Raw genomic sequence first — 8,447 nt, 5'->3', positions numbered from 1 at the left:
CTAGCTTGTACTACATCTAATTTGTTGAAATGGCACTTATGACAAGACAGTTTTAACTTGGTAGAGTGATATTCGTTGCATCTTTCATATGGTGTCTAGCTTTCATTGCTTCTAATTTGTTAAAATGCCTTCTCCTTAGTTTACACATCATAAGCTGTGAATATGCAATGCTATGAATATGCAATGTCACTAATGATGAGAGACCTTTAACTTGGTAGTGTGATGTTGTTTGCATCTTGCATATGATTTATTTCTTGTACTGCTTCACATTTGTTTAAACGCCATTTATGATGAGACACTGTTAACTTGGCAGAGCGATATTTGTAGCATCTTTCATATGGTGTCTACCTTCCATTGCATTGCTTCTAATTTAGTGAAATGTCTCCTGCTTAGTTTACACATCATAGTTCTGGTTATCTCATGCCATCCTGCTTTTCGTACATATTATATCCTCCTATCATGTGGTTCTCTAACATCAAAGTTCAGTTCATCTGTATCACGCATCAATTTGTTTTGAAGAACTAAATTGTTATTCCTTTTTCTTGTCGGCTTGACTTAACATGGCACAGAGAAAGAGGAAGCAACATAGAATGACAGGGAAAGGGAAGCGGAAGAATCCTGCAGATTCTACTGGTACTGATGGTGCAATAGAAGGTTAAAGTCCAGTGGAAAATTGTACAAACAGGGTATCCCGTGCTACACAAGCTGCAGAACAAGCCAAACAGAAACAAATAGCTGCCACCAAACAAGCCGAGACAGCCCTAGTTGTTGCAACACCTTCCACAATACCACCAGCTGCACGAGTTACTCGTTCGTCAACTCAGCTAGCAGCACGTTCCCAAGTTCCCTTGCCACTACTTTTGAAGCACTCTTGACACAAGATGAGTTGGCAAGATCAGATGAACTTTGTGAGCTTCAACAGCAAGAAGGTAGTGTGACGCCCTTGATTCAATCGTACACTAATCATACACGCAAATGTGTACGATCAAGATCAATGACTCACGGGAAGATATCACAACACAACTCTAGACACAAATTAAAATAATACAAGCTTTATATTACAAGCCAGGGGCCTCGAGGGCTCGAATACACAAGAGTCAGCGGAAGCAACAATATCTGAGTATAGACATGAGTTAGACAAGTTTGCCTTAAGAAGGCTAGCACAAAAGCAACAACAATCGAAAAGGCAAGGCCTCCTGCCTGGGAGCCTCCTAACTACTCCTGGTCGTCGGCGGCCTCCAATGTAGTAGTAGGCACCCTCAGTGTAGTAGCAGTCGTCGTTGAAGGTGGCGTCTGGATCCTGGGCTCCACCATCTGGTTGCATAAACCGGAAAGAAGATGAAAGGGGGAAAAGGGGGAACAAAGCAACCATGAGTACTCATCCAAAGTACTCGTAAGCAAGGATCTACACTACATATGCATCGGTATCAAGGAAAGGGGTTGTATCTTTGAATAGACTGCAGAATGCCAGAAGAGAAGGGGAAAACCTAGCCTATCGAAGACTAGCATCTTCTGGAAACCACCATCTTGCAGCAACAGGAGGGAGTAGAGTAGCATAAAGTAAAGTAGTAGAAGTGTTATCAACCTCGGCCAGAGATCCTTTCTCAACTCCCTGCGAGAAAGCAATCCCAGAGCCATACTATCCATTTCTCATATACATGTCTCATCTCAAGTATCCAGTTCTAGTTGTATCAATCGGGATACAACTCCAAGTGTCTGTTACCATAGGACAGGCTATCGATAGATGTTTTCTTCCCTGCAGGGGTGCACCAACTTACCCACCACGCTCGATTAACTCTGGTCGGACACACTTTCCTGGGTCATGCCCGGCCTCGGCCAAACAATACGCCGCAACCCGACCTAGGCTTAATAGAGAGGTCAACACGCCGGACTAAACCTATGCCCCCAGGGGTCATGGGCCATCGCCCCGAGAACTCCTGCACGTTGGGTACGCGGCCGGTGAGCACACCTAGCAACCTCCTTCAAAAAGGCAGGTGCTCACGCAGTCCAACCCGGCACGCGCCGCTCAGTCGATGACGTCTATTAAGCTTCGGCTGATGTATACGACGCATAACGCCCATACTATGCCCACGTGATGGTTAGTGCTATCAGGCCAGAGGCCTCTCGGATCAAATATCCAAATTGTAGTGGATTAGGAATGCACGGTAACAAGCAGAGACTCACGAAAGATGTGACCCCGTCGCCCCGTCTCGAGGACTTGCGGCAAGGGCTAAGAATGCCCGGCCACACCTCGTAATTATCTCGCGGGCACCCTCCAGGTCAACCCGACTCCTCATCACTCGCAAATATGCTCGTGCAGGTACCCCTTAGGGCCGACCCGTCTTTAGTAACAGGGTTCAGTGTAAAGTCATAGTAACCATAGTAACCGTGTGTCTAACACCAAGGGGAAAACATGAGGAATCACCCTTGACGGATTCCACTCGATGTAATCATCAAGGTGAACGTAAGAGGATCCATCCTCGAGGTTCACACTTGAGGGGTTGCACGACAGAGTCGTATCGGAAGTGGTTAAGGCGGAATCACCCTCGATGACCACGACCGAATAGCTACACTATAGGGTTAACATCAGAAGTGCTGATGAGGTCTCACCCTCGGCACTCGATAGTAACCCAGTAGTGTCGAGCAACTAAGGGGAAAGTGATGTGCGGTGTCGGGGCCTGGTCTTCGATCCCGTTGATCGGGTCTTCAATGATGAAGCAGGGGCAACAAGGACAAGGTGGGTGTCACTGATGGATCACTAACCAACCTATACTAAGAAGTTTAGGATAAGCATGTAAGGTAACAATAAGCAGGTTACAAAAGCAGGCTATGCATCAGAATAGGAGCAAACAATAACAGTAGCAAAATCTAATGCAAGCATGATAGAAAGGAAATGGGCGATATCGGGATGATCAAAGGGGGGCTTGCCTGGTTGCTCTGGCAAGGAGGGGTCATCGTCGACGTAGTCGATCACAGGGGCATCGACATCGGTCTCGAGGTCTACCGGAGAGAAGAGGGGGAAGAAACAGTAAATATAAAGCCAACAGATGCAACACTAAGCATGACATGACGATAAACATAATTAGGGTTGACCTAACGTAGTATTACACGTTGCAGACGGAGGGGATAAACATCCGAGGATGAGTTCCCGACGTTAGGTGGATTTCGGACAGAGGAAAAGAGGGGGAAAGTTCCATGTTCAGCATGCTAGGGGCATGTGACAGATGAACTGACCGCGTATTCGGATTGGTTGGATTTTTCTGAGCAACTTTCATGTAGAAAACATTTTCATCCGAGTTACAGATTACTTTCTAAGATTTATCGAAGTTTAAAGCATTTTATGAAATTTCTGGATTTAATATTAATTCGAAATATTAAATGGATGAAAAGCTAAGTGTACCCAGCAGTGTGTTAGAGGTTGACAGGTGGGGTCATGGGCTGGGTTGACCCAGCCAAGGTTGACCAGTCAACAGGCTGTGTGGCCCACGTGTCATGGACTTCGGTCAAAACACTAGCTCTAATAAAAAAGAACTAACCTACTATATCTGGGTCCACATGTAATACCTAACATTAAACAAATCCTAGCACTAATTGTTGGAACCGCAGCCCTCCCTTACTCTCGGCTAGTGGTTGAAGAAGACACAAGACACAAGAAATTCCGGGCCGGCACACGGACGCCGCCGTGGGCGCACGCACGCCCTAATCTTCTTTATCTTTTCAATGGCTACATGGCTGGCTCGGCTCCGATGCATCAACAAGCGGTACAGGGGGTATTTATACCCGAGCTAACACAGGTGCACACACACGACGCTGCCCACCTCTCTCTGGTGCATGCGTGATCCACTTGCTCTGGCCGACGCCCACGATGCGCTCCAACGTGCGCACGATGCGGCGAGCCTCCAACAGAAACTCATGCCCAGCAACTACTGCCTGGAATATCTCCATGACCCAGCTACGCAACTAACAGCCACGCATGCACTAACTAATAGTCTAATCAAGATTACTGCTAACATTCTCCCTCCTAATCTTGAACTCGTGATCATGGGACAGCGCCACACGCCGTCGCAGCCACCATCTTCCCGGCGCACTGACGCTTGCCGCACAGACGGCTTTCTGGCTTCACTCGAGCTCGAACTCGACTCCGGGCACTGCCATTACAACGTACACGGGGGGTTTTATACCCAGGGACGCGCCGGGCACACACCCACGTCCAAGCCCACGTCGAGCGCCCGTCCCGCCCGCTCTGCCCACGCCCCCTCCGACATGCACGCACACGTCTGGGCGCGGCGAGCCCGCGATGGACCAGCTCAACGCGCACACCCCCGCTCGCCAACGGCCACCCTACACCACGGTCCCGCCAAGCCTGACACGCCTGGTGCGCACCCATACACGCGCCTGACGCATCCGACACGAGCGCCGCGGCTCTGTGCCACACGCCTCCACCGTTGTCGCGCCGAGCCGCCGCGACGCGCTCGCCGCACCATCGTCATCATTGAAGCCGCCACCACGCAGGTTCTCTACGGCCTCCTCATCGTGCCGCCACAGCCACCATGCAGCGCCTCAGTGGCCTCCGCGGTCGCCGTACATACAACGTCACCGCCCGCCGCCTCCGCCACGCGCCATGACAGCTGCAGCCCCGCCCTTCTCCAGAGGCCGACACACGGCCCAGAGCTCCATCGCGCAGCCACCGGCGAGCGCCACCATCGCTGCCACGCCTCCGGCACGGCACACACGCCCAAGACACCAAGCTCATGATACCAAATGTTGGAACCGCAGCCCTCCCTCACTCTCGGCTAGAGGTAGAAGAAGACACAAGACACAAGAAATTCCGGGCCGGCGCACGAACGCCACCGTGGGCGCATGCACGCCCTAATCTTCTTTATCTTTTCAATGGCTACATTGCTGGCTCGGCTCCGATGCATCAACAAGCGGTACAGGGGGTATTTATACCCGGGCTAACACAGGTGCACACACACGACGCTGCCCACCTCTCTCTGGTGCATGTGTGATCCGCTTGCTCTGGCCGACGCCCACGATGCGCTCTAACATGCGCACGACGCGGCGAGCCTCCAACAGAAACTCATGCCCAGCAACTACTGCCAGGAATATCTCCATGACCCAGCTACGCAACTAACAGCCACGCATGCACTAACTAATAGTCTAATCAAGATTACTGCTAATCTTAATCAAGTGTGTTAGCCGGCTCCAGGGTATGCACATGAGTACGAGCATGTCCAGGAGCACTGGATGCTCGCGTGCACGCACGCCCGGCCGGCCATGGCCGAAGCACACCACGGCGACCGCGTGCAGGAGGCCGTGGGCCGGCGAGCAGCGGCGAGCGGCGGGAGCGCGGGCCGGCAAGGCAGCGAGCAGCACCTAGCGGCAGCAGCGGCCAGGAGTAGCAGGCAAGCAGCACAAGGCAAGCAGCAACGGCAGCAGCCATGCAGCGGGACTAGCAAGAGCAGCTCCAGCATAGAGCAGTAGCAATATGTAGCAGTAGAGAGCCGCAGCAGCGACGGGCAGCAATAGAGCGGCAGCAGCGGTGGCGCAATAGCAGGAGGCGAGCGACGGGAGTGCTAGGCGGCAGCGGCGGCGGTCAGCACGCAGGCTGGCGGCGAGAGGCCAAGAGGGGCTGTGTGGGTGCTGGAGCGGGCAAGGGGTGGAACCTGGGGTGGCCGAAGGGAGCGGCCGGACAAGGCGAGGCGCAACCAGGGGCGCGCTCGCGCACAGAAGCAGAGCTTCAGGCGCGACCTCAGGAGGACTTGGGCGAAGGCTACGTCGACGGGAAGTAGGGGGGAAGGCGGGGGATCGGCGCTGCTCACCTCGGGAGGGCCGGTGGTGAGCTCGTACGGTGACGGGGTGGACGAGAAGACGTGGATCGACGGCGAAGCCGTGGCGGCCGGAGGTGGAAGAAGACCTCGATCTGCACGATGCAGTGGCTTCGGGCTTGAGTTCATGGACGAGGAAGAAGCGGCGGAGGTGGGCAGAGCTCGTGGACGAGGCCCTAGGGCACGGCGACGACGGAGAGCGCGCGGGCAAGGGCGGCCATGGCAACGAAGCTTTGGCCGAGAGTTGCAAGGAAGAAAACAGCGCGAGGGGGGAAGTGGTGGTCTAGGGTTTGTCTAAGGCGACGGGGTGGTCTTGTAGGATGTGTGGGTGCACCGGATGGTTGACACGGCGACATCGACAGCCTCGGCGGGGTGGATGGCCGCCACGCCATAGCCTCTGTTTCCTGTGTACGCAGGAAGGGGGTAATTTCTCCCATTGGGCTGGGTCCAATGTACTATAGCACTAGAGCCCACTAGCATAGTACTAGTTAGGCCATTTTCCTTTTTTTCTTATGTTTTGAAATTTCTTTTAGCAATAAATCATTTTTGAAGAATGTGTGGCTGGTCTCAAAAATCAAAATGCAATATACCTCACTGCCACAAAAAGTTTGGGAGTGATTGGAATTAGTTTGGAATTTTCATAAATTAGAAAAGGATTTTAGATGTTGTTTCGGGCACTGTTTAACCAGGTAAAGCATTTAATCACTTTATAAAATGTTGGTTTCTCCATGACAAATACTCAATGAATATTTGCAATGTTGTCAACTATTTTTCTTGCATGACAGAAGAAGTAAATATTTGACTTGTATTTAGAATGGAATTTGGATTTGATTTTTATCAAGTGGCAATTTGGCTTAGTTAAACTTGATGAGATGGAACCATTAGTGTGAGGTCACTGTAGCATGACACCCGGGGTGTTACAAATCTCCTCCACTACAAGAAATCTCGTCCTGAGATTTAAGCGGTGGAGTAAGGGGAAAATACTCAGGAAAGGACGGAGCTCAACACAAGATAGGTACCTGTGGGCTATCTTGCGAACGTGGCATAGAGACATCTCTCGAGTTAAAAGTCAAGAAAGTCATCGAGAGCAAGGTAAGAAGGTGCAATAAGAAGCTTCAAGCGGATATACAATTGTCCAATGTGTGAAACAGAGTGTGAAAAGGGGTTCAGAGCAACGAGAATAAGTATTGTGTCTGAAACCAGAATAGATCACTAGGAATGTGGTTCGTGAATTACAGACGAAGCCAAGCGTGAGGAATAACTCTAGAAACAGGGGTGTACAGAAGAGTCAGGTTTTGATCCCGTGGAACTGTGGGCTATGGGCCCACCATGTGGGTTAAAAGCAGGAAGGGTGCTAACATTTTACACGGTCATGGTAGCAAGGCATGTTAGAGGATAGCCTGTCAGTTATGTTGGCAACAACGTTGGTACCAAGGGCGAGGGACGAAGAGAACCATTTTCCTGCTCGTTGAACGAGGCGGGCCAATAGGCAAAGTTCTCGTCCATCGGTGGTTACCGGAATGTCATCAACCATAGTAACAGGGTCTTACTGACAGAGTTCTACATCGAGGTGTTTACCTAAGCAGGGAATTACCTCTGCTCAGATAAGTTAGATTACGATAAAGGTTAAACAAAACAATGGAAAGAAAAAATGTGTTTAAACACAAATATCAGGAGTAAATCCTTCCAAGGACAAGCAGATGGTGATATCCATGACATGGTAGTAAGTAGAAAACCATTTAGGTAAGGGGAGAGGAATTTCATGACATTACCCAAACAACAGTGTTTGAATAAGTGATCAAGAAACAGTTAGTATTGCGCCTCCAATGTTCTTAATGATGTTTGGAGTACCACAATCATGCTTCGGGATAGCATGGACATGGTGTTTCAAGCAAGATTGAATCTGAAGGTCACAAGAAGTACAAAGGAACAATTCCAAGAATGTCAAGGAATGTAAGATATAACCAAAACATGTCCAAGTCTGTATTGGCAGGAAGTCAAGGATGGTGTCGATGTCAACACGAATCATCGACGGGCAAGGATGGTATTTCTCCTCAAGAATTCGATTGATGTCGTAGAACAAGGCAGTATATTGATGGTGATCACGACAAATTTTGTCGAGAGGCTCTATGAAGATGCCATCGAGCAGCAATGACATCAAGCAAAAGGAATGATGAAGCGAAAGGTTATTGGAATCACGGGTACGACACAAACTTGAAATCAAGCTTGTTGTTCAAGGCGAAATGATTTGACAAGGAAGATCGACGTAAGCTTAGCTCGTTGTCGAAAATTGTGCTTCAGGAAGAAGAACCAGGTAGCACAGTTAAAATTTGGCACGATAATGATATAGCCGATCATGCTAGGAATGACTTGAAGGATTATTAAACTCGTAAGCAATGAAAATTACTTAGAGTTATTGAATCGGAGTGCGGAATCGATTCACTTATCGGTGTTCTCGGTTGATAAACAACCCAGAACCCATGAAGTGACAAAGACAGGGTAAGGTAGTACTCCATCAAAAGTTCATAAGATAGTGCAATGGCATGATATCCTCGAGATACCAGGGGTAATACTCGAAGGTAGATCATAATAGAGGTTGGGCAGGCATATTGACCTACA

The 8,447-nt window shown here is 49.9% G+C and overlaps 1 long non-coding RNA gene across 2 annotated transcripts; it reads right to left on the bottom strand.

Annotated features, from left to right (window-relative positions):
• Window positions 1-1,010: 1,010 nt before the first annotated feature.
• On the bottom strand, window positions 1,011-6,122 carry LOC141025370 (uncharacterized). Of its 2 annotated transcripts, XR_012186847.1 has the most exons (3): window positions 5,823-6,122; window positions 2,929-3,000; window positions 1,011-1,314 (listed from the first exon to the last, which is right to left on the bottom strand). It is a non-coding gene; the product is annotated as an uncharacterized lncRNA (long non-coding RNA). The 2 variants fall into 2 exon arrangements; XR_012186848.1 differs by lacking the exon at window positions 2,929-3,000.
• Window positions 6,123-8,447: the final 2,325 nt, after the last annotated feature.

Source organism: Aegilops tauschii, chromosome 6 (genome assembly GCF_002575655.3).
Source record: "Aegilops tauschii subsp. strangulata cultivar AL8/78 chromosome 6, Aet v6.0, whole genome shotgun sequence".
NCBI lineage: Eukaryota > Viridiplantae > Streptophyta > Magnoliopsida > Poales > Poaceae > Aegilops > Aegilops tauschii.
The sequence above is the reverse complement of the archived record's forward strand: the minus strand, read 5'-3'. Positions and strand labels throughout refer to the sequence as shown.